Below are 27,414 nucleotides of genomic sequence, written 5' to 3' on the forward strand. Positions count from 1 at the left end.
AATAAATGGTATCATTTCCAGGTTAGTTATAACCAGCCACAATATTGATACACAACGATGTACAGGGCTACATTCTAGTTTTGAAATGGTTTCTATTTCTGCAAAATCGCAGCTGGGAACAAAAACTGTGTCCAGTGACACTAATATTCTAAGAACTGATTATATCATTTGTATCATCTTGAAAGTGTTTAATTTGAGTTTGAATATCATTTTGTGTGATTTTAATAGTAACCCATAATGTAGGGTCTACAATGACTACAATATCTTTATTATAATTAATTAAACATTTTAATAATGCAAACTAAATGTAAAATAACTACAACTTAAAAATAAATAGAATAATTATTTTGTTTACTTTCATGTGGCCATTAACCAACATCAGAGAACCGTGAATGTCTTGTTAAATTACAATTAAATAACAGTTAAAAAGTATTATCTTAAAAAAATAAATATTGAAAGTAACAATTTACAGTTATTCTCAGATCTTTAAACTAAATTGCATCACACCCATTTATAGGGAGATGGTGGGAGCAATGCAGAAATTAAACTTTTAATGTCTTGTTCCCAAACTGTTTATCTGTCCACAATGATATTTGAAGGCACAACACAGTTGATAAGGGTGTGAATTCAAATAATATTAGTTTGCTGCGGCCGCCTGGTTAAGAACGACAGATCTAGATGAAGTTTCCATCAGTTTGAGCTCTCCTGTTTGTCTCCTCACAGCACCGGTCACCAGGTCCAGATACAGCACTGTGTTGCCCTACAAAAACCAGACAGAAATTAGTTCGGTTCTGAAAAAAAGGTTATATCATTTAATTCGATTCCCTGAGGTACACTTATGATGTTAGGTTAATGTCTAGGTTTTATTTGCCAAGAACAATCATAATTTAGTTTTACATAACCGGTTTCATTATCTGACCCTGGCCTTTTTTTTTTTTTTTTTTTTTTTACAGCTATGCCTTTAAGATATCTAGATGTCCTTTTTACATATGAACTGAATACTTAATGCAAGTATTATGCCAGCCTCCTGTTACCCTTCACAGGAGAGGTTGGTGAAGAGGTGCAGGTCTTAAATTCCACCTCACCATTAAAACTTCAGGATAATGGCTTCCTTATGCCTTGACTTTCACATACCGCATACTTTCGGTGTTATTAATAGAAGGCTTGCATCACTTCTGGACAGATGGTGGGTTTGGCTGAGACGGGCCGTTGTGGTCACGGGCCACACTGTTCCATTCAGCTTTTGTTTTGTTCTCCACTGGGAGAGCAATGACCCCTGGATGGCCCCCTGTGATGTCTGGACATCTGTATTTTTGATTATTATTATTTTTTCAGAAGTAATCATGTTCTCCACACCCCTTTTTCCACTGCTAATGGTGTTTTAAGGTTTCTTCCAGGCACACCAGTTGCATTATATGAATGTAAATTCCTTATTATATTTCTTAGGTTTTTTGAGTTGGTACATCTTTATGGAAATGAAAAATGAAAATTCTGTCATCTTTTACTCACCCACATGTTGATACAAACCTGTATGAGTTTCTTTCTTTTGTTGAGCACAAAAGAGGATATTTTGAATAATGTTGGTCACCAAACATCTGATGGTAGACACTGACCAGAGCTTTAAGTGGCCCAAAAGAGGTGCTGGTACTCTATTATAGCCTATACATACATACACATATATATATATATATATATATATATATATATATACATATATATATATATATATATATATATATATATACATATATACATATATATATATATATATATATATATATATATATATATATATATATATATATACATATATATATATTATATATATAATTTTTTTTTTTTTTTTTTTTTGATGACTCCCCTCATCCCCTGAGGTAACAACAACTATATTGAAGGGGTTTAATATACAGCAGTCAACAAACGACCTTATAAAAAAATAATAAATCCTTTTATTAGTTTGTGGATTTGCTTGAGTTAGAAAGAGCTACTGAACATAAATAAAATGTGCAAAAGGATTTTGAAAAAATACCCTTAGAATAGGGTGACCAGATGAGATTGGCTTAAATTCGGGATGGGGGGTGTAAGGGGGGTGTCTGCGGTCTTGGGTGATGGGATGGGGGGCTTATGATATTAGACTTCGTAGCCTATAATAAAAGATAATGAATTTCAAACCTTAACTAAACACATTTTTATTCAAAGATCAACCGTCTGTCATTACTCTTTAGTCTGCCACAAGATACAACAACATTAAAATCATGAAATCAAATGTCATTGTAAAAAAAAACAATGACTGTTGTAACAGTGCGTAAATCAGACCTTTCTTTAACGCTAACGAGCTTAAACGTATTTTTTGTACACAGTGCCGCGATCTGTCAATCACTCCTGTACGCGTGCATCGCTGTCCTCCTCGCAGCTGCAGCAACTTGCGCTCTCTTCATCAAACTTTAAAACAAAAAGGGGACAAAAAGGTTGTATTGTCTTTGTGCATATAGATTAATTAGATAAATGAATATCTAAATTCGTGCCTAGCCGCCTACGGTATTTTTTTAGACTTAGAAAAAAGATGCTGCAGCCAATGAGCAGCCGGCGGGGACGTCTGGTCACCCTACCTCAAAGAGCTACTGCATTACTTCATTAGCTTGCGTCTGACCTGCAGCGATATCTTTCAGGCTTGGTGGGGCATCAGCCAGCGAGTCATCTGATTCTGACCGTGTTGTTTTAGTACTCAGAGTCTGAAGCCAGGAGAACATATTAAGTGTTGTTCACTGTATTTGAATTTTTACCGAGCCGAGTGTGCGCGTTTCACACACTCTCTACGGCCACGTTGTGTTGTTACTGACAGCGGCAAAAGCGACGCATGCGCTTTTCAATTGTAAAACTCAAGGGTGTATGGGTAATGTAGTCTCTGCTCTCGATGGGACAAATTAGGAAGCGTGCATTGTGAAGGGTGCACTGAAAAGCGGCAGCGCAGGCAAAAGATTAAACCACTATTAAAACAGATGTCCAAATGAGCGTACCGGTATGTTAAAAGCTCGTTCTGGGCGCACGGAGAGGTGGTGGTACGCTCAAGAGCTATATTTGGAAGTGGCGGTACTGAGTACCAGTGCGTACCGGTGTTCTGTCGATTTGTCCTACCTCGTCAGATTTTCCTACCGTAGCGCAAAATTTTAGCTATATATCGGTATATCCTACCTCATCGAAAAATCCTACTGCGTATTACTGCTTCGCTCCTGTGACTAAAGGTAAAGTAACTTTATCGAAGATTCTTATTAGGCAATGGTATAGGCTATTTACAGTGCCAAGAACATCATCAGATTGTCCTACCACTATAAAATAAACATGTAGGATGATTTTACAGTGCAAAATACCTCATCAGATTGTGCTACCACTGTACAATAAACATGTAAGATGATTTTACAGTGAAACAATCCTTATTAAAATAAACCTAACCCAAATTATTACAATTTTCTTTTTCAATGGACTTACTTCATTTACAAATTCTCTTCCCTGATCTGAGACAGTCATGTCTATAAATAAGGGAACAGAAATGTCTTCCAACTTCAGCTGCTGTCTTTTCTTTTAAAGGAAAGGCCTCAACCCACTCTGAGAAGTAGTCTGTAGCTGTTAGGATATATTGAAAGCCTTCTGCAGTTTTGGGTAATGGACCAGTTAAATCAATTCCAACAAGCTCCCAAACCACAGAAACCTATAAAATGCAAAGTAAGTTTAGTGTGTCTGTGTATGTATTTATATATGTGTGTGTGTGTGTATATATATATATATATATATATCTATATATATATCAAAATGTTACTAGGTCAAAGACATTTAAGTGTCCGCATCAAAATAAATTTACAAAAGTGGTCTTATATACATAGAAAGCACATTAAATGAAAGTAAAGTTTCAACTTTAAAAAATTTTAATATGTTGGGAAAATAAAATGTCAAAATGTGGGTGAAATAATGTTCCATTGTAGAACAACATATGCTCTTATCCAGACGTCGTTTCTTTCAGGGAAGACCTTGCATTTTCCAACATGACAATGTCAGACCACATACTGCATCAATTACAACATCATGGCTGCGTAGAAGAAGGATCCAGGTACTGAAATGGCCAGCCTGCAGTCCAGATCTTTCACCCATAGAAAACATTTGGCCCATCATAAAGAGGAAGATGTGACAAAGAAGACCTAAGACAGTTGAGCAACTAGAAGCCTGTATTAGACAAGAACGGGACAACATTCCTATTCCTAAACTTGAGCAACTGGTCTCCTCAGTCCCCAGACATTTGCAGACTGTTATAAAAAGAAGAGGGGATGCCACAAAGTGGTAAACATGGCCTTGTCCCAACTTTTTTGAGATGTGTTGATGCCATGAAATTTAAAATAAAAATTGTTTTTTCTTAAAATGATACATTTTCTCAGTTTAAACATTTGATATGTCATCTATGTTGTATTCTGAATAAATTATTGAAATTTGAAACTTCCACATCATTGCATTCTGTTTTTATTCACAATTTGTACAGTGTCCTAACTTTTTGGGAATCGGGTTTCTAACAACCCTTTAGGTTGAATTTGAGTGCAAATCTACGAAGGTTCTGCCTTTTGGATCTATCGTACCCTGATGGGTACGATCCCACTGACAGGAGATTACACAGTGATTCACTTATCTTCCATACCTGTATCAATTTTTTAGAAGGCTTTGAACAATTTACTTTAATTTGATCTATATAAGAAAAAAAGCATTATTATAGATGTTAAGCAGTGCAAAATTCTACGTGTCTTTGGTTGTTTAACACCTTTTTAAAAATTAAGTAGATTGACTTTTATTCAGATTATATGTTTATATATTTCGTTTGCTAGTTAAGTTAATTTAAGTTGATCGAGTTCAATTGCTCGGCCCCCAACAGATAGAAAATAATCGCTATTACATAAAAAGCATGGCAGGTGTTGTGAAGTTTTTAGCAGTCTATGAGCTTCCACTACACAGGGATTGTGAAACATGTGACAGTGAGGAAGATTGCATAGCTGCCGGGCTTTTTGCCAAGTTGTTTAAATACACGTTGGAAAAAGATAAATACCTGGCTAACATTACATCAGGTACCCCCACAAAATGCAAAGTACACTTCCAAAACCATCCAGAATGAAGTTATTGAAATTTTGGCATCCATGGTTCATAAAAAAATGAAACAGAAATATGACCTGATTGAGCTGATTCAGCTGCATTCTGTTTGAAAAGTGATGGCACAAGGGATCGGTAAATTTGTCCGTTATAATTCGTTTCGTGTGCAATGTTGTGCCAGAGGAACATCTGATTGGCTTGTTAGAACTCCAGCAGCTTGATGCAGATTACATCACTACTGAAATATTACAACACTTGTCTGAATCAGGATACAGTGCTGATAATATAATGAGCCAGTGTTATGATGGAGCATCAGTGATGAGTGGGGTGCGAGGTGGTGTTCAGGCTTTATTACAACAAAGGTTGGGCAGGCATATGCCCTACATCCACTGCTATAACCACCAGCTTCACCTCACTGTCATACATGCGATTCAAAGTGAACCTTGTGCTAAAAGATTCTTTGACTTGTCAGGCTCCCTGCACTCTTTTTTCAGTCATAATTTTGTCTCTCAGAGATACAATTGCCCGTATCTCAAAAGACTGTTGGAAATCCGCTGGACAAGTCATTATGAAGTCAAAAAATGTGTCAAAAAGTCATTTTTGACATTCTTTTTAAGGTTTCCAATGATGATAATGCATCAGTTGACCTTGCAAAAGAATCATCCGAGCTTCTCTCTCAGCTGAAACGACGCCATTTTTTTTTTAAATTGGCAAATTTCTCATACATCTTCTCGCCATTTTAAAACCACCAAATGCCATCCTACATTCTCAGGATGTTGATTTGTGCAGTGCAGCTGAAGTTGTGCAGGGATGTCTTGGTGTACTGAAAAATCTCAGACAGTTGAGCCCTCACCAAAACGTCTAAGGACTGTGAATCCCTCCTATGGTGATTCTGTCATTTTTTCACCTTTAGGGCAAGAAGGGCAGTCAGGTTCTGAATGTGCCACTGCATCTCTAAGACGAGAGATGTTGAACATACTAGATACAGCTGTATCAGAGATAGAAAACAGGTTTTCCACAAAGAATTTACAGCTGATGCAAGCCCTCTCAGGTTTAATGCCAAAATCCAACAAATTTCTTGACATCCAGTTGCTTGAACCTCTCTGTAGTCTTGCAGGGGTTGCAAAAACTGAACTCCAGAATGAAATTCTTGTTGCCAGACCAATGCTGTCCAAAAAACCTCCATCTGATGCTGAATGTTCTGCTGTTTGCAAACTCTTGCAGGAATACAAAGATGCATTTGCAGGTCTTCATAAATTGTATGTACTGTATGTGCTATGGTCATGTGTGTCTCTACTGTTCTACTCTGGGAAGAATTTTGACACCATTCCGCCGAACAATGCTTCATGAGAGGAAAAAAAACCTTGTGCTTTTAGCTCATGAAAAAGCAATAACACATGAACTGGACATGGATGAGTTTGTAACTGAATTCTCTAAAATGAGTAGAAAGCTAATGCTGTAAATATTATAGTGACAGAAGTAGATATTTTTTAAGACCCGCCCTGTTTTCCTCAAATCTAAAGTCACTAAATGGATACAAGATCTATTGTGTGTATCTAAGTTACTAAATAGTTCCAAAATATGTACAAAACATATTAACAATGAAGAAAACACAAACACAACAATAACAAACAACCTTAACAATTGCCTTAAATATGATATTAAAACTATATCAATAGACATGTGAGATTAAAGCATTAAAGAACCCCCCCCCCTTCTGAAGAGACACAATCACTTTATATGACAGATTAAATTTATTATTTTATTTACATATGAATACAGATCAACATGCATAGGACATCAAATATGATAAACAGAAGCTCAAATATGTTTGCGGTAACATGAGAACAAACCTCACTGGTTCTCGCACATCAAGCAAGAACATGTGAGCTTCTGTTTATCATATTTGGTAAGTATTGGTTGTTTGGACTTTCTAAGGAGGGACATAAATCCCTCAGATTCCATTAAAAATATTATAAATAAGTTCAATTTAATTTGATGTTTAAATATGTTCTCTAATCATAGCACTGTTTGTTTATGGGAAGGTTTTGAAGTCAGTCACAGCATCTTTCAGCTACAGGTGAAACGCGAAGCCACTGTATAAAGTTCACAGTTCCCTCGCGAACAGCAGCCCTTCAGCGACACCTCTGCATGAGAATTAGCACTGTTTCAGTAAAAAGCCATCACAGAGAATACACTTAAATTTAAATGTAGTTTAAATGTATTTAATATTGTAAACAATGCTGTATTCACCCAAATAAATTCAATTTGTTCATCTTTTAATTATTGCTGTTGCCTCTAGTAATTCTGTGTGTGATTTTTAATTTCCAGCCCATATTAAGGCAGTAATATAATACTTTTTAAACAATAGTTGACTTAAATAAAACAACCGTGTATAAACATAATGACAGTTACATCCAATAAAGTACAGTGGATAACGTGCAGGCTCCAGTATACATCAAGACATTGTATAACAAAAAAAAAGAAAAAAGGTATTATTGCACAAACATCACATCTCATTAACTATGGTAAATCTATTGGCTCAAACTTGTTTTGATCTGTTACCATTTACTATTTCCATCTGCTATTATTAGACAATGTTTTCCCCGTACGGGTTTGGTGGAAAGGATGCATCTATTGATGATCCGTGCTCAGATAATAACAGCATGTCTCAGATGAACCTTATCTCAGGGCAGGAATGACACCTGTAAATCGATCGTAATGGCAGCAAGTGGATGGCACAGCTTTCATGTGAAGGGCCTGTGTAGAAGAGCGGGTTCACACACACAAACACACACCTGTTCTTCATGGAGCAGCACCTGGTCCTGCAGAGGACTGCCCAGCGCTGCCTCAGAGACAAAAGGGTGCTAGACTCCACTGATGGTCACAGATGTCACAGAGCTCAATGCACTGGATGGAGTCTCCTTTCTCCTTCATAGCATACAGCGTTACAGGGTTACATGTGGCACATGAATGGAATCTATGAAGGAAAACAATGAGTCACTTTCAAAATAAAAGACTTTATAATTCAGCATTCATTAGATCTGGCTACATGAGACCGTTAGCAGTGGTGACGTCACAGACGATGCCAAAGACATGACATTTAAATCTTGATCATGTTGTTGAACATGAAAACACCTTAAAGCAGGGGTCACCGGAATCGGTCCTGGAGGGCTGGTGTACTGCAGAGTTTAGCTCCAACCATAATTAAACACACCTGAACCAGCTAATCAAGCTCTTACTAGGCATACAGGTAGGTGTGTTGAGGCAAGTTGGAGCTAAACTCTGTTGGACTCCGGCCCTCCAGGATCAAGTTTGGTGACCCCTGCCTTAAACTGTGTTGTTTTATTGGGTTAGGCAAAAAGTTGACCGGCACACCTAGATTTTGTGATGTGCATGTAAATGGTGGTCACTGCTTCATTCTGCTGTCTCTGTAGTGGGCCTGGAGTTCAGGAAGGTTGTAGTTTCACATCTGGTTATTGCTCGGATACTATTCCCAGAGAAAACATTACTGCATTAATCTGCAGTTGAAGCAGATGGGATGACATATCATTCTCCTCAAGATAAAATGTTAATGCAATACAGCATTAAAATACTTTTAATGTAACGCATCAATGAAAACTTTGGGGTCAAAAGGTCTTTTTCTCTTTAGAAAAATATTTTTATTCAAGGATGCATGGAATTGATTAAAAATAAAGATATTTATAATGTTACAAAATAGATCTAATTCACATAAAAGTTGTACTTTTGTAAGTTCTGTTCATCATATAATCCTGAAAAAACGTATCATGGATTTCACAAAAATACAGAATAACACAACTGTTTCAACATTTATAATAATGATATTTCTTGAGCAGGAAATCATCTTCATATAATGATTTCTGAAGAATCATGTGACATTGAAGACTGGATGAATGATGCTGAAAATTCACTTTGCATCACAGGAAAATATTGCACATTAAAATAGAAAATAGTTATTTATAGATATACAAATATTTCAGAATATTACATTTTTTATTGCAGCCTTGGTAAACAAGCATTTAAACTTTCAAATACTGAGGTGATTATACATAGAAACATCATTCAAAGGGAATATGTTCTCTTCCCTTTTTAAACATGTCCAGTATTTTTTATAAAATATAACAAACTGTGTATACCAGACGGCAAAACACTCAAAGGCAAGTGAAATAAGACAAATATGAGCTGGAAGAAACAAATAATGTCCTTTATTGAAAGTGAATAATATACAAAACTGAGCGAATGAGATGACCACTATTGAATGAGAAATATAGGTGTTGTTATATAATACAGATGACTAACACTTGATAATCAGATAAAGCACACATTCCAAACTGTGGAAGGTCACTTGGACAGATGGGACATGGACGCCACACAAAGGGCCGTTCCAGAGGAAATGCTGTTGTTTTTAACCGCTCACTTCACCATGTCTGTTACAAACAACCACACAGTTGTCCTGCTGTCTCCAGATTTCCCACCTCAAGTGCTCTGCTCATTATGAACGAACAGGGTATAGAGATGCTCACTTCCGATTGGAATTCACCCAAAATCTTTCCTATCGTTTAAATACATTAACCAGACACTGGCAATCACGTTTTCAGTGTAAGTTATTCCAGCAAGAGTCCAAAAAAGTTTAACGGTTAACTAAATTCAAGCATGTTTAGGGTTTTGTCTATTGCACCTTTTTGTAACGAGCTTATGAGATAAAAGCATCCGTTAAAGGTGAAGTTTGTAATTTATTTGATACTAAAAACTATCTATCTGATCAGTCCGACTGAAACAAACATAACAGCACTGGCTCAACCAATGGCATGAGTTTGGGGCAGGACTACCTGTCTCTTTTGCCTCAAAAATTGCACACTTCACAAACAAACACATTTGTTCAAGTGTCCACGCAGAGTAGATCCCTTCAACAGATAGTGATATTAGTCCAGGACAGTGTGTTGCATGATGTATTTGTTCATGATACTGCATTCACAGACAGTAAAGGGCAATAGGAGCTGAGCTCTTACTCCTTGGACAGGTACAAGCTGGTGGGTTTGGCTCCGATAAGGCAGCCTGATTTTAAGAGTGTGATTTTCACACCTAGAAAATTCATGTAAAAAATAATACACTCTTAAAATGCCACAGGCATTCTAATAATTAATATACATTTTTTTAGTTATGCCAAGATATAAAATATTCATAGGAAGAATAACATGTAAGTGTGAGTAATTTTTCAAAAGATTGAGAAAGCACTGCTTCAAACCCCTGATACAAACCCTGAAAAGACACATGACAGAGAGGGACCGTGAAACCAGTCTAATGACACATTTTGAATAAAATGATTAAAATTATTGCAATATGCACAATATTGCCATAGCGATGATATTCCACATTCTCTGCTAATGATCACAGGTGTCTGCGTAACAAAGACGAGCAAAGTTAACAGACTTGGTGTGCAGCTGATGGCTTTGAATCCATGTACCATTCACCCACCATTACTTTCCCTCATATTAATAAAAAAATGTATTATATTTTATGTTCTTTATCTTAATTGTAGCTCTGCTTACTCTGGACATTGAGGCTTTTCAATAAATAAATAAATATAGTTTAGATATTCATAAGCAGACTGTTTAAATTAAATTCAAGCATAGCGTCCTTTAGACAAAAAGGTTTATAAGATCACAAGGAACAAATTTAGTCACGTGTGTCCAACATTTGACAGTAAGTGTAGACCTCTGATGGCTGCTTGCGGCAGACTAATCTGACAACTGACTCCTCATCCAATGTGACAGACAAATTCCATCCATCTATCTGCATCTCTGTCGCTCCTGAGAGCTGAGATGAGAGGAGGCGGCTGGAACGCTGTGTGTGTGTGTGTGTGTGTGTGAGAGAGAGAGAGAGAGAAGAGTTAAAGCCCAGAGACAGGTGGCCCAGAATGGCAGTGTGGCCTCTATGTGTCAGATCAGTCTATGAGTGGGCCGAGTGAAGAGACAGGCTCTCTCTTCACTCTCTATCTCGCTATCATGTGGCACCTTTAATCTCAGACACATAGTCACTCATCCTCATCTATTAAACAATACCCACGCAAAGTATGAAATCTTAAAAGTGGAAACATCCTAAAACCTAGAGGTTTAATGTATTGTGGGCGATTTAAAAAGAGTTTTGACTTGTGGCATAAAGTCTGGTCCACTTTGCAGCTTATTCTAGACATGGTCTGCCCTTTTATACAGGAAGAGACTGAATGCTGAAAAATGACCAATCGCAGTTTGTTTTTTATAACTGCTGTTCACCTGAAATAACTACCATTACATTCTCGGGTCAGTCAGATTTTCTTTAAAGATTTTTTAAGTCTTCGACATGCGTTCTGTCTATGGAGCGACAGAAAGCTCTCGGATTTCATAAAAAAGTATCTTAATTTGTGTTCCAAAGATGAACAAAGGTTTTACATTGTTTGGAATGAAATGAGGGTGAATAATTAATGACAACATTTTCATTTTTGGGTGAACCATCCCTTCAAGTCTACCAGCTGATTACCTACAGGTGTTTTATGACGTTGACCACTTCTCGTGTAGAGTAGGGGTAGGTGATTGTTCCCTGGTCAACCATGGTCCGGAGCTCTCCGAATGCAATCACCAGTTTCTGGAGGATTTCATCAAGAAAGCCAGGCCCATATTGCTTCAGCATGGCAAACTCAGCCTGAGGTTTGCAGCTGTCCACTGCATGAAGCTAAATATGACCCCTGGAAGAGCAAATCGTCAAATCATCAAAAGTATTTCAAACATTATTACATAATTATTGTAACTGTGTTACAGCATTTTCTGATATCATTGACTCTGATTGGTCAATCATGTCATGCAGTGGTCAAATATTTTTTACGCAATACTGTATAATATATGTCTTACCAAGTGCGCCGTAGAAGTCATTTCCCAAAAACGGAAAGCCAGGTCGGTTTGCTAAAACAATCATGAGGAAGTCTGGATGCATGGGAATAGCATTAGGCCTTTCGGCTTCTTGTAGTGGATCTATGGAAAACAAAGAACGATTCTTATTTTAAAGATTGTCGGTGATGGGTTTGTGACATGGAATATTTTTTATCTTGTCTGTCCATTTCACCCGAAACTATTCTTCTTCCATCTGCCAGGATCATCTCTCCACGCTCCCCCAATGTCTTCAGGATACAGGTGACATTTGTGGGAGCTTTATCATCTTTATCTATTACCAGAATATGTCCCATCTTTACAGCTTTAACCTTTAGAAAAACAGATGAAAGCACATTTGTATTCCATTATTTCATTCTTCCATCAAGTTCAATTATGAAAGGCAATGCTTCTTGCACCAAAAACAGGTGTAAAGTTTTTTTTTTTAAAACAACTATAATGTAGTGTATTTCAGGTGAGTGGCAATTGCTGCTTGCCACTCACCTGAAATACACTACCGTGTCCGTAAGATTATACCGTGTCAGCAAGTGTGCATTATATATGTCTTTACTATCACTTTTGAGCTATAAAAATACAAAAAATTTATAAAAATTTTATGCATCGAATGATCCTGAAAATAATTTTGTATTATACATTTCTTCAAACATATTCACGGTTTTCAACTTTGATAATAATTAGAAATGTTAACTTGAGCATCAAATCAGCATATTAGAATGATTTCTGAAGGATTATGTGACACTGAAGACTGGAGTTATGATGCTGAAAATTCAGCTTTGATAACATAGGAATAAATTACATTTTAAAATATGTTAAAATTGAACAATTTCAAATTGTAATAATATTTTACAGTTTTACTGTTTTTACTTTTATTTGATCAAATAAAAGCAGCCTTTATGAGAAAAAGACACACCATGTTTTCAAAAACATTTAAAAAAATCCTGCAGACCCCAAACCTTTGAACAGTAGTGTACCTTTTATACGTAAATTACATCTCTTTTGATTGGATAAACTCTTGGATGTGAAAATGACTTTACAATTGTTAAATATCTTAAAGAAAACAACCAACATTTTGCAACAACCAACCCAAACTAAAATATTTTATGTAAAATCTTTACATTTAATTTGGTAATGATTAACTCTGATGTTGCAAAAAACTTAAAATTGAATTTGAATAGAATGGAATAAGATCATGACTTGCTGAACTGAAATCAATCTGAATCATGGGACACCAAAATATTTCCATACTGAATAGGTGCCGATATACAGATGTCAAACAAAACAGCTTGGTTCCCCAGTTTTTCTTTTCCCATATTTGAACCACTGCAGTCGATCTCCAGATCATCTTTATTCTAAAACAGCAAAGAGAACCAGAGTTAATGGAGAGCTGAATATTATAGAAATGTTCAGCTTGCTTTCATCACCTCTGACATGTAGGTGACATTAGAACCTGTTATTTACAACCCAGAGCTGTAAGGTGGTTTGCGGAGAGCGAGGGGTGTTTTCTTGTTGCGTTTATCCGTCAGCAATGCGAGACCATTTGGAAGCATTGATATCAGATGAGGCGTCAGATGGGTCTTCAAAGCCTAAAGACTATTTATATCATTAGAGCTGCCGCTGGGTGCTAATTGAGGGGACAAACTTCGAGTCACAGTCTGCTTTTCATCTCCCTCCACCTTGTATCGAGCAGAGACATCGTTAAAAGCCTTTTGTAGAGAACACCCACAACCCTGCTTCACAAACAACGTGTCTAAATGGCACCATCACGCTAACAAAACAACAGGCCGACTTCAGAAATGAGCAGCATGGAGGATTATAACACACTGTCCTTGAGGTCATTCATTAATTTTTAACGCTTTTTCCCTCATCTGTGCCGGGGCGTCCTCCGAGTGTGAGCTGGCAACGTGTTTGTCCTCGCTGGAGCAGTGGTCTGGACCATCTGCTGATAGATGTATAAATATCACTATGCAAAGTTTACACTTCACATGGCTGATTTTCAGGAGCTCACAGGACATCCAGAACCACTGAGGTGGTCAATCTTACATTTTTGTTTGGCTCTTGCTCACTATGCTTTGAAATGTGATTGATATCAGATTTGGACATGCTCCTAAACTGACCCGTTTGAGCAAAAAAAAAAAAAGCATGCAACATGCTGTCATACGGAAAGTCACTGAAATTAGTATTTACACGTTCATTTTTGAGGTGATGTGTCATGGGAACCCGAAAAATTATACACAGGCAATAGGGAGGACAAAGACCATGATGAGGAGACAATATTTAAATTCTCTATAAAATTAGAAGCACACAACTCCCTGGCCTAGAATCTAATTATATGCTTAAACATTGATTTGTACTCCTGGAAATTACAAACCTGTTCTTTACAAGGAGGTATCCCAATACTTTTGGCAATATAGTGTATCTAAATACTGGGGGCTCGTCCGGGATATTTTGGACTACATAATACATTTGGACTTTACATAAAGTATACATTTATTGATTAAATTTAACCAACATGGAATAAGCTGTTTTGTCACAGTTAAATATTCATCTGTATTTTCTAATGCCAACATAAAGTATAAAGTGCTTATAACAGGGCTCTCACAGTTACTGAATATGTTAAAATGCACTACCATTGAAAAATTACTAAAGTAGTCAAACCTGTTCTTTAGAATGGGGTGTCCCAATACTTTCAGCAATATAGTGTATTTACAACACAATCCATCAAATTTTGCTTGTACAGAGCCATTGCCTTAATATTTATACCTTACTATTTCTCCGCTCACTACCACCACACCTATCTTCCATATTAACTGAGTGACCAATGAACTACTGGTATGTGAAAACTCTGGATAAACTACTGGATAAAAGTTGTATAAATTGCAAAACATCAATCCTGCATCTGATTTAGTACCACACATGAAATGGGGCGAATCAGTGGCCCAAATTGTGCCGTTCACGTAGTTATAAGGGGGAAAAAAACAGATCTGGGTCACATATGAGCAATTTTTTCTTCTTCTTTTTTTTCAGTAGCGATCTGTGTTAAAGTGATGTCACATCAGCACAAAAAAAAAAAAAAAGTCCACTGTTTATAGTCGATAGCATAGCGATGTTTAATACACAACTCTCACAGAAGTCACTTGCCAACAAAAGAAGGGCAAAGTGCATGTGCAACATTTTCGACGTTATGTGAAACACCCAACTGCGCTTTCCTACTGGAAATTTTCATTTAGTCCATGTGATAGTCCATGTGACATCAGTGGTTCAACCTGAATTGTTGAATAAAGTCATTATTTTTGTTTTCTTTGCGCACGAAAAGTATTCTCGTAGCTTCATAAAATTCAGGTTGAACCTGAACTATTTTAAAATTGTCCTTAGTACCTTTCTGGGCCTTCAACGTATCAGTTGTGTTGCTGTCTATGCAAGATTAGAAAGCTCTTAGATTTTTATCTAAAATATCTTAATTTGTGTTCTGAAGATGAAAGAAGCCCTGTTTTTGAACAAAGACGTAGAGACTAAACCCATGTCTGTGTGGGCAGCTCACTAAGTTTGAATCAGAGCCATGATGGCAGAGGTAAATGCTGACCAATGGAGAGTCTTCATAGATGATGATGCCATCTCTCACAGAGGGTTGCAGTGTTAAAGTCTGGACTGTAGAGTCTCTGTTGAAGCATACAAGATCAGAGCTTAGACTGTGTTTATCGTGAACATCATGAATATACTATAAATGGTAACTTTGTTCACAGTTAAATCATAGCTAATATCTCTAGAGTGAGATTATTTGTGGATTCATACTTATAGGTCCTATAGAAGTATAAAGTAAACTGACCTAAATTCAGTGTGATGGACAGAGCGCTGTTGAGTGCTCGTGCAGGTTTGAAATGTGACACATATCTCTGTGGGCTTAGTGGAAAGGAGAATCCCTGAAGTGATTACTTTAGTCTAATTTAAGATTTCCATAATCGCTAACCAGGCCATAATGCATGCGAGTTTGACTTTGGTTTAACTTTCAAGAAGAAACTTTCAAGATGACATCAACCTCTGCACCATGTAGATGGATTAGACATGGTGACATCTTATGAGTTTACTTGACTTTTCCAGTTGTTTGTGATAAATGGATAACACATCAGATTGCATTTACAAAGAAATAGTAGGGATCCAAACCCAATTTTTTTTTCAGATGCCACAAAATAAATGTGCTTTATTCATTTTATTATTATTTATTTTTACATTTGAATATTTCAATCATACTGTCACTGTCATCATCTTTTCTTGACTTTATCAGCTTTTTAATACATTTTGTAGATGACCTGACAACTGAGGTTCACTTAAAGTGGGAACTAACTTGAAATATACAGTCACACATTGTTTATTTCACAGAATCTGTACCAATATCATGGACCATAAGCATCACTTTGCCATTGAGTGTAGTTTGGCCTCCTCCTCAATGCATCCTGTAAATTTTGTCATACTCTTAAAAATAAAGGTGCTTCACGGTGCCATAGAAGAACCTTTTTTGTCTAAATGGTTTCAGAAGAACCTTTAACATCTGAAGAACTTTTACAATTCACAAAAGGTTCTTTGTGGTGAAAGAAGGTTCATCAGATTATAAAAAGTTGAGAAAGAGATTATTCTTTAAAGAACCTTTGACTAAATGGTTCTTTGTGGAACCAAAAATGGTTCTGTGAAAAAACTTTTTTTTAAGCACCTTTATTTTTAAGAGTGTATGTCTTTCACACATCCAGTCAGTTTTTCTTAATTAGTAAAATGCAATTTTATAGGAGGAGTTGAATCATGTAGACAAGTTAAGTAAAAATATTAAAATGCAATAGCGCATAAATATAGCAAAATGCTCCTCTTGATAGTTATTTTTCTATCTGACTGATGAGCTTATGGACACCGTATGGTTATTCTGAGGTAAATGTACACTGAACAAAATTATAAACGCAACACTTTTGTTTTTGCCCCCATTTTTCATGATCTGAACTCAAGGATCTAAGACTTTTCTATGTACACAAAGGGCTATTTCTCTCAAATATTGTTCACAAATCTGTCTAAACCTGTGTTAGTGAGCACTTCTCCTCACAGGTGTGGCATTTCAAGATGCTGATTTGACAGCATGATTATTGCACAGGTGTGCCTTAGGCTGGCCACAATACAAGGTCACTCTAAAATGTGCAGTTTTATCACACAGCACAATGCAACAGATGTCACAAGTTTTGAGGAAGCTGACTGCAGGAATGTCCTCCAGTGCTGTGGCCAAAGCTAATGCCAGCATTTTAACATTCAGTGACTGGGAGAGCCCTGTTACAAGCACTTTATACTGGCATTAGAATATAAAGATGAATATTTAACTGTGACAAAGCAGCTTATGTCATGTTGGTCAAATTTAATCAATACATTTATACTTTATTCACTGAAAACCCCTCATAGTCCAAAATATCCCGGATGAGCCCCCAGTATTTTATCTAATTGGGGACCACACTGAGAAATTAAGAACTACAGCTTTTTGAACATTTTCTGCATTTTTTGACAATTTCTTAGAAGGGATTATTAAAATAATACATCTCCTTTTGTGTTTCACAGAAGAAAGAAAAATAATAGCAGGATTGGAACAAGGTTAAAAGTAAAAGGAGAACTACTCCTTTAATTGCAGTTCTTCAAAGGCAAAAGTACAATTTAAAAGTTCTCTCTGCCCTGTCAACAGGTGTCCTAATTTATCAGGATCAAAATAGCTCACTAGAGCCTCAGAGACGAGATCTTTTTATTTCATGCACTCGGTGAGTCTGCAACTGGAAGTTTCACCTTCTAATAGAAAACACTCATATGATGCATCCGTGTGCAGATGTTTATCGTTTTGATGAATAAAGGTGTCCTGTTTTTTCCCTGTTCTATTCATTTACAAAGAGGATACATTACTCACTCATTCACTAGTGATGCAAAGCTGCATGTGATGTCAGTGGATATGGGCCATTCCCGGTGTGGCTTCGTAACCAGGTTCTAATTGAGTCTACATGAGAGTAGTTTCTGATTATAGGTGTTCCTTTCTGAGAGGGCTGTATTTGAGGAGAACTTAAGGGACTTCATTTTACCTGTGAAGCTGAAAATATTCTCTTGGTCTGTTCATCAGATGTAAGAATCGATCAATAATCTTGCTTTTCCCAACGAGTATGAACATAGATTAGAAATAGATCACTTGTGACTGAAAATATGTCATCTACTCATCCTCATGTCATTATGACCCTGTATTATTTTCTTTCATCTGATTTCTAATGATGCTGAAAATTCAGCTTTGCCATCACAAGAATAAGTTGCATTTTAAAATATAGTAACACTTTTGTATAGGGACCAATTCTCACTATTAACTTGTTGCTTATTAGCATGTACATTATTAATATATTAACTGTTTATTAGTATATCTAAAGCACATATTCTGCATGATCATATTCTATATCCCTTATCCTACCCAATACCTAAACCTAACAACTACTTAACTATTAATTAGGAGTTTATTGAGGCAAATGTTAATGTAGTTACTGGTTTGTTAAAAGCTAGAATTGGACCTTAAAATAAAGTGTGACAGATAACATTACAGTAATATTTCACAATACTCCTGTTTTCACAGGATATTCAATAAAAAAAAAAAATTTAGCCTCGAGGAACATAAGAGAATTCTTTCATATCATAAATTCTTCTTTCAAGCATAAAAAACACTTTTGAACATTAGTGTATTCACAGGTCCCCTATTGCATTTTGCATGTCTAGCACAAATTCATGTGTTCTGTATTTCATCTAAACTGAAGTGACAGCAGTCAGGACGCCCACTCTCTTTCCATACACAAATGCAGTAAAACCACAGGTCTCTAGTGCAGAGCGTGGGCGAGCGCCTGGGCGCCATAGGACACACTGAGCTCTAGTTCACCCTGTAGCTGGTGGGCAGATACTTTACAAACGCAGCTGTGCTTCATGGCATGATGCCAGTGCTCTGGGCTAGTGTACTGTATGTCTGCTCTGCTCTCGGTATCGGAGTGGACAGACGTCTCTGCAGACTGCTGTCCTGAGGAAGGGAATCCTCATTTAGCTGGTTGCCCACAAGAAGCAGGTGTTCCCCCAACAGGAAGTCCTTCAGCATGTCCATCATGTGCTGTGAACAAACAGACAAAACATATAGACCCCTTAATCGCCTACGTCACTGTGACGTCACCGCTCTAGCTGGAGGCAAAACATAAGGCAGAACTCATAGCAGGTGCGCTAAAAGTTTGAGTTTTTGACTTTAAAATGTCTTCTTGTTGGGTTTTTGGCTGCCAGAATAGAAGGAACAGCGCTTTTGTTTCAAAACTAAAGTTTTACCAGATCCCGGCAGACATTCCTTCACAGAAATCAAGAAGACAATTGTGGTTGAATGCAATACGGCGTACAGACTGGATGGAGATGATCATAAATAATGCTTGTGTTTGCAGTGCACACTTCATATCAGGTAAAATAATCTATGCATATGAACTGGTGTGTTGGTTTTATCTAGTAAATCAGCAAGTTTCTGTTTTATAGGTGAAAAGTCGACAACCTTCAGCGCACACTAGTTAGTTTAAATGTTAAACAAACATAGAGTGATAGATGTGTGTGCCATCCTTTGAATGGTCTCTTAAAATAATACACATTGCTAATCATAGTTAGCCCAGCGATAGGTTCCATTAGAAAATAAGCCTTGACAAAATTCCCCATACCACCCAAAAGTAATTCATATGGCCATATGGCATACGGGTCAGGTAGCCTGCTTCCATCCGCGAGAGTTAATTTAAAAAAAAAAGCTGTCACGGTCCCGCAGAGTCAGGGACTGTTCATATTCGGACAGTTCCGAACCTTCTTCTGCATCCATGTTTAATAAATTCCTCCTAAAACGTGCTAGCTTACGCTTGTCAACATTGCTCCGCGCCTCTTTTTGCCTCCAGCTAAGCCCCGCCCACCCGGAGACGTTGGAATGTTTACAAACTTTTAAGGGGTCTATTTTACTGGTAGAGCAGTACTAAACACAATGGGGTTCAAGATATAAGTCTTCTGGGATTTTTAAAGCTGGATATAAATAGAGTTTAAAAAGACAAATTATTGAAAGGGAGAATCAAGGTACAACATAACTTCTTGATGGAATAATGTTTTGAAGGATTACCAAGTTTCAACTCTGCTTTATCTAAAGGGGGGTACAATGGTGTTTCATGTATTCAGAGTTGTTCACAGTGTTAAAGAGATGGATTCTCATGCTAAACATGGCCAAAGTTGTAAAAAAATTTAGAAGAATGACTGACAAGTTTCGGCTGTTTTTTTTCGATCGTGGATCTAATGACATAGACAAGAGCGGAACTCCTTATATGAGCATTTCTGTCGGAAAAGCGTGCCCGCGCACACGTTAGACAGAGGAGAGCGAGACCGCGCACATCAACGTGCTTCAAAATCGTCGGCAGCGCTGTGTAGGATTTGTTCGAGAATGCCTCCAAGTGCGTTTTTGGATGTGAGGGAAAGTTTACCGTGTTCAGCTTCCCCAAGAACCCAGCGTTACATGAACAGTGGATGCAGTTTGTTTTTCGGGGGCAGCAACGGAGTGTATCAAGTGCGTTTGTGTGTTCTGGTTATCTGAGTGACGAATGTTTTATAAACAAGGCCCAAGTCGACGCTGGATTTGCACATCGTTTGCTATTAAAACATGGAGCCGTCCCTGTGATAAAAGACCCCATTCATGTAAGTACAATTGCATCAGATTTCTGTCATTTGTTGGAAATCAGCACATAAGTGAATATATGTTAATGGAAACAACACGAAACATCAGTATTATAGCTCCGCCCACGGCACACCTCCAGGAGCTCGTCTTTTTACGGAAAGAATCGGAAAGCTGTATTTTTTTTTTTTTTTTTTACAAATATGATAAAACTTAAGACTTTTTGGATATATGAAGGATGCAGTACTACTCTATAGGTACTCAAGATTAACATGAGATTAGGTAAAACTGTGTATGTTATGTACCCTCTAATGCAAGTAAACCAGGACAGCGTTCAAAAGGCAACATGTAAAGTCCTATTTTTGCTAAAGCACTAATATATGTAATTTAGTTAAAACCAGGATAATAATTTGACTTGCATGGCTGTCAAAATCATCTTTTGCAGCTGGGTCTACTTTTCTAGGTAGTTATTATAAGTATTTCTAGGTTTAAAGGTTTGAGGTTGGTAAGATTTTTTAAAGTCTTTGAAATAAGTCTCTTTATGCTCATAAAGGCTGCATTTACTTGGTCAAAATATAGTAAATGCAGTTATATTGTGAAAAATTAATACAAATGATTTTCTATTTAAATATATTGTAAAATGTATTCCTATGATGTCAAAGCTGAATTAGCATCATTAATCCAGTCTTCAGTGTTACATGATCCTTCAGAAATCATTCCAATATGTTGATTTGCTGCTCAAGAAACATTTTTTGTTATTAGTTTTAAAAACAGTTGTGCTGCTTAACATTTCTGTGGAAACTGGAAGACTTTTTGTATAATCCTAAAAGTTTTTTTGTCACTTTCATTCAATATAAATGCCCCCTAAAGTTCTTAAAAAAAAAAAGCAGCATACTGACCATTCTTTTGAATGGTAGTGGAAATGTATGACATTGATCATGTTTTTTTATGAAACCATGCTGAAGATCAATAGCAGATCTATATGTCTGGCAAGTGCATAAAAAAATGTCCTGGCTCTTCCAAGCTTTATAAATGGCAGTGAAGGGGAGTCGAGATTTTAAAGCCCAAAAAAGAGCATCCCATCCATTATAAAAATACTCCACATGTCTCCAAGGGGTTAATACAGACATTTCTGAAGTGACTCAATGTTTTTGTGTAAGAAAAATATCCATGTTCAAAACTTCATAAACCATAATCTCTAGCTTCTGCTAACGGCGTTCACGAGAGAGTGGCGTCCAGCGGAAGATGACGTAGGATGCAGGCGTAGCATACGCACTGGTGAGAATATGCTAGTGTCACGAGAACCAAGTTTTCTTTACAGCAAAGGAAAACCAGTCTCCTCTTGGCTTATATCGAAATCATCCAACATTTTGTACTTCTAATTCGTGACTGGTGTTTTGTTTTGCTTTCTCTTCTGCGCTTTCGTGTTCGTCACTGTGTTCAACTACATCCTACGTCATCTCCTGCAACGCAACTCTCTCATGAAGGTGTGTATGACCATTAGCAGAAGCTATAGAGATCACAGTTTATGAAGTTTTAAATATGGACATTTTTCTTACAAAAACACATCGACTCACTGCAGAGGCCTTTATTAACCCCCTGGAGCAAATGAAAACACATAAGCATCAATTCTGCCTGAGAGGGTCACCTACATTTTACAGACACACAAAAGCTGAATAGATAAAAGGAAGCAGAAATGAATTCTGGTCTGGATATGACACAAGAAATTGAGTTTCCTGTTTATGAGGCTGCAAAGACACAAAGTGCTTTTTTCAGTATGATAAAGACACATAGATGATGCTGTTTGCTTGTGTCCTCATTTACGCCTCGGTGGACTACTGCACTTCTCCTTCTAATGCTCGAAAGACAAAAAGCAGGTCATGGAAAAGTGGGACAAAAGTAACTTTTTTTCATCCACCTCTTTCTGGGCCTCTGAAGGGAGGAGAGAGGTGGCAGTGAGGGAGGAATATCTGGGTCATCCCTCGTTTTCTTCTCTCATCTCTCAGCAACTCTAGTATAAGACCACAAGCCACACATACAGTGTGGCAGCAATACTCAATGTTAACACAGGCAACACTTTATATTTGGTTATTACTCCATGATATAATGCTGAATAGTTTTTATGGCTGCTACACTACCATGTCCAATGTTTCAAACACCCGATTTAGAATTTATTATTTGAACATTTTTGAAATAGTAATTGAAACTTAATTTTTCAGTGATATTTGCAATTCTGTCTGAACAGGCTATAGGATCATATCTCCAGTTGTGGATGAGAAACAATGTGGTTTGACTGAGAAGTACGAGGCTTAACTTTGAATACTGAACATCCTGTAGTGAGAAGACCTTCAAATCGTGAATAATGAAGCATGATTACATCGTGATTGACTGTGAAGCTGTTGAGATCTTGCTGTGCTTGTATTGTGCATGTGTTTGTTGGCCAGTGTTCTTTTGTGGGTCCTCTCTGAGATCTGACCTTTGAGCAAAACACCCAGTTGATTTACAAGGCTTAGACTGAGACAGACAGAGACAGATTGAGCTTTCCTCTTTGCCAGACCAAACCATTTTTGGTGGCCCGTGTGATCACTGTGGAAACCGCAATTGCAATAATCACAAACATGTATTCTGACCATGTTAATAAAAAGCAGGGCTGGTGGGTAATGTGGTATGTATGTGCAAATATGGTGTACGTGTTGCCAAGCAACACTGCATCTTGGTGTTTAAAAATAGAAATCAACTAGCGTGTGTTTGTATCTGAATTCTATTCTATCCTATTCAATTCAATTCTATTCTATTCTATTCTATTCTATTCTATTCTATTCTATTCTATTCTATTCTATTCTATTCTATTCAAACATGGTTCATTCAATCAGGTTTGTATGCTTTTCTGTTTTATGCTATTTGGTTGTTCCTTAAAGGGACAGTTCACCCAAAATGAAAATTCTGTCATTTACCCATCCTCATGTAGTTGCTTTCTTATGTTGAACATAAAAGAAAATATTTTGAAGATTGCTGGTAATCAAGCAACTCATACAAGTTTGGAATGACAAATGATAAATGACTAAATATATATATATATATAAGTGCTGTAAACTGATTAATCGTGATTAATCAAATCCAAAATAAAAGTTTTTGTTTACGTAATGTATTCGTGTGTACTGTGTATATTTATCATGTATATATAAATACACACACATATGCACGTATATATTAAAGAGAAATGTGTTGTGTTGTGTATATACTAAATATATTTATACATAATATAAATTATATGAATACAAATATATACACAATTACAATTAAATATTTCAATATATATACTGTATGTGTGTGTATTTATATATTATTTATGAATTTACCAGTGTGGTTCAATAAAGTAATTCTGAGTCTGATTCTGATATTTAAACAGACAGTGTTTCAAATGCTAAAGGTTTTTTTTTTTAGTTTTTTATCTTTTTTATTAACCACTTCAGCTGTTATTTTGATTTTTTGAGAATTAGGCATATGCAATATTGGACCCACCGGTGGGTCCCTAGAGTTGATGTGGTTAAACTTCTACATCCATGCACCAATTTTATTATGCAGTAAGAAGCTACTTTTTTATGTCTTTATCTTAATACATGGTTTTATTTAAGAAATGATCTTTACACACAAATACACTTATCAGAGCTAATGATAATGACCTGTATTGTTATACATTTATGTAGTCTTGATTTGGGTGTGTACAGTGATTTTACATTTAAAAGGGTTGTAAATATAGTTCAAGTAAATATTAGGGGGTTCAGTGCCTTGCTCAAGGGCACCTCAGTCATGGTATTGCCAGCCCGAGACTCGATCCCACAACCTTAGTGTTAGGAGTCAAACTCTCTAACCACTAAGCCATGGCTTCCCTCACAAGGAAACACAACACAACAAATAAAAAAACACAACAAAACTTATTACTAATATTACTGGGCATTTTTTGTTTAGTATTTTTTGTCAAATAAATGCAGTCTTGGTGAGCATAAGAAACCTGTCTTTCAAAAAAACATTAAGTTTTTACTAAATCCAAACTTCTGAATGGTAGCGTCTTTCTAATTGACTGAAGTTTATATTCAAATCAGGTTTCTTAATGATGACTACCTTTTATCTTCTTTTTAAATACAAATAATTAGGCAGAAATAAGAAATGAGTTGGTATTGCATTCTGAACATAGCTGATGTGAAGTTATTGCACAGTCTATCAAGACAATGGAGCAGGTGACCTGAAAACAGACATTACAGTCACAGCAAGTGTCATTCTTTGTTATGATTGTTATGTTTGATTATGATATGTTCCAGGGGGCTGGCATAACCAAAGGCACCTGATCACTGAAGACTATATGAGAACAAGCGGAGGTGAAGTCAATCCATCCATCTGTCAAAGTGAATAGGATATGCTCATGTCAAGATCTGTGCCCTCGCTGATCTCTGGCACATTGATATCGTATCGCTGACAATAGCTTGCGCTCGAGCTGCATCACCACCTAATCCCACTGGACAGCTCCGTCTATTTATAAACAGTGAAGCCCCCTGCATGAAATGCATAGATACACCTACTGACACACAGAGAGAGCGATCGCAATTCTTCATTATCATACCATTTTAGATCTTCATCAGATCAGCTGCCTCTTGTTGCCTAGCAACACCTTCCTATCTTCCAAAGTCCACGTCCCTGGTTTCAAAGACACCGGCTCCCGTTTCTAACATTTACACATCATTACTGAATGTAGCACTTGTTTACAGTAATCATATACAGGTGCACTGCTATCTTCTTTACCCACTTGTGTCACTGAAAACGATAAGAAAACTGTCAGACAATTTATGCAAACAATGTAAAAGTGAAATACAGAGACCAAAGGCTGTAATGGCAAACAAAAAGCAAAAAACAAAAAAACAATACAAAATGAAAAAAAAAAAACAAGAAAAAACAATAAAACAAAAAGCTAAGAAACAAAATGAAACACAAAAAACAAAGCTATACAAAAAAAAAAAAAAAAAAAAACGAAACAAAAACACAACAAAACTACAGAATCCATATAACAAATTTCTGTGAGTAAATAAGAGACTTTTAATTGGTTAGTCACCATAAAACAATTTATGATGCAAATGTGGTTCACCAAGACCCATTTTTCAAGTTTGACATCAATGTTTCTAGTTGCCATTTGTTTGATACACTACGTTTGCATTGTGTAATGTTAATTAGATTTCAGATCTTTGTGAAGAGCAAGATTTTTGTGCAGACTAGAACCATTTTCTATATTAATATCTGTTGAAATGTAATTTATTGTTGTGAAGCAAAGCAGAATTGTCAGCATCATTGCTCCAGTCTTGTTGCATGATCCTTCAGAAATCATTCTAATTTGCTCAGGAAACATCATCACCATCAAAGTTGAAAACAATTGCACTGCTTAATATTTGCTATTTTATTTTTTGTCTTTACTTCCACGTTTGATCAATCTATGTTTTATACATAGCCAAAACAGCATAAAAAACAAACAAACAAAAAAAGTAAATTCTGGATTTTAAATGACATTAATTCATAAAATATAAAATCCTGGTGGTGAAGCATTGTTTTCAACAATTTGCACACAGAGATCATGTATTATGATGCTAAAACTGTTCATGCAATCAACACATTATCCCTGATTGCATGCAATATGGCTGAGAAAGACAGAGACAAACAGGGAGACAGACCAAGATGCTAATAATAATTGACTCCGTGAGAGCACCTATATTCTGCGTTGACCTCAGGAGGTCAGAGACAGCAGCCCTGCCCACACAGCCGAGCAAGTGTGACTTTTAGAGATGTCATTAATATGCTTGTACAGTAAGAAATGTGTATGTGAGTCTGAGGCTGACAGGAACACAGGCTCGCTAATTAAGAGCAGTGCTGGAACCACATGAAGAGACCACAAGTGAAGTCTGAGACGTTGGCTGGAAACACAGGAAGAGGAAGTGACTTTATTTCAACCTCAGACGCTCCACCACAAACATCCTTCCTACCCGTCTAGGTGGGGCTCCATCAGCAGGACATAAATATACATCCAACAGTACTGATTTCTTCGCCGTGACACTCACAGATTTGTCATTTCACTGATCAGGTACTGATAAGATGTAACTAAGATGACAATAATTTTGTCACATAGAAAAAAAATTTTTAAATATGGAAATTAAGTCTAAGAGACTATTTCAGATTGGTGTTATTTAAGACTAAGATACAACTGTAATTTTTTTTTTTAAAATATTTTAAAATGAGTTTTTATTGTTTTATTATTTTAATTTTTGTTAAATTTTTTATAATTTTGTTGCACGTGTTTGTCATTTAGATAATTTTTTTTGTCTTTTTTTTCTATTAATTCTTATTTCAGTTTTAGGTATTTTAGCAAATCAATTTAAACTAAATTAAATAAAGAAATGTTATTTTCACAACTGGTGAAATAAAATATGCTAAAAAGCTAAAATATATATATAAAAAATTATATAAAAATAATAAATAAAGCATAAAAATACCGTAATATGTTTGTAGATATTTCAGAAACATGCTGTTAACATACTTGTTTATCTGAAAAACAATGCTACAGGGCCGGAATGCTGGTCTCGGTTTTGGTTTTTGTAACCCGTCCACTGCCAG

General features: G+C 36.4%; 1 pseudogene; it reads right to left on the bottom strand.

Moving 5' to 3' along the window:
- LOC132095637 (von Willebrand factor A domain-containing protein 8-like) overlaps positions 1-27,414 on the bottom strand; it is a 102,467-nt pseudogene that overhangs the window by 54,159 nt on the left and 20,894 nt on the right.

This window comes from Carassius carassius, chromosome 19 (genome assembly GCF_963082965.1).
Source record: "Carassius carassius chromosome 19, fCarCar2.1, whole genome shotgun sequence".
In the NCBI taxonomy this organism is placed as follows: Eukaryota; Metazoa; Chordata; class Actinopteri; order Cypriniformes; family Cyprinidae; genus Carassius; species Carassius carassius.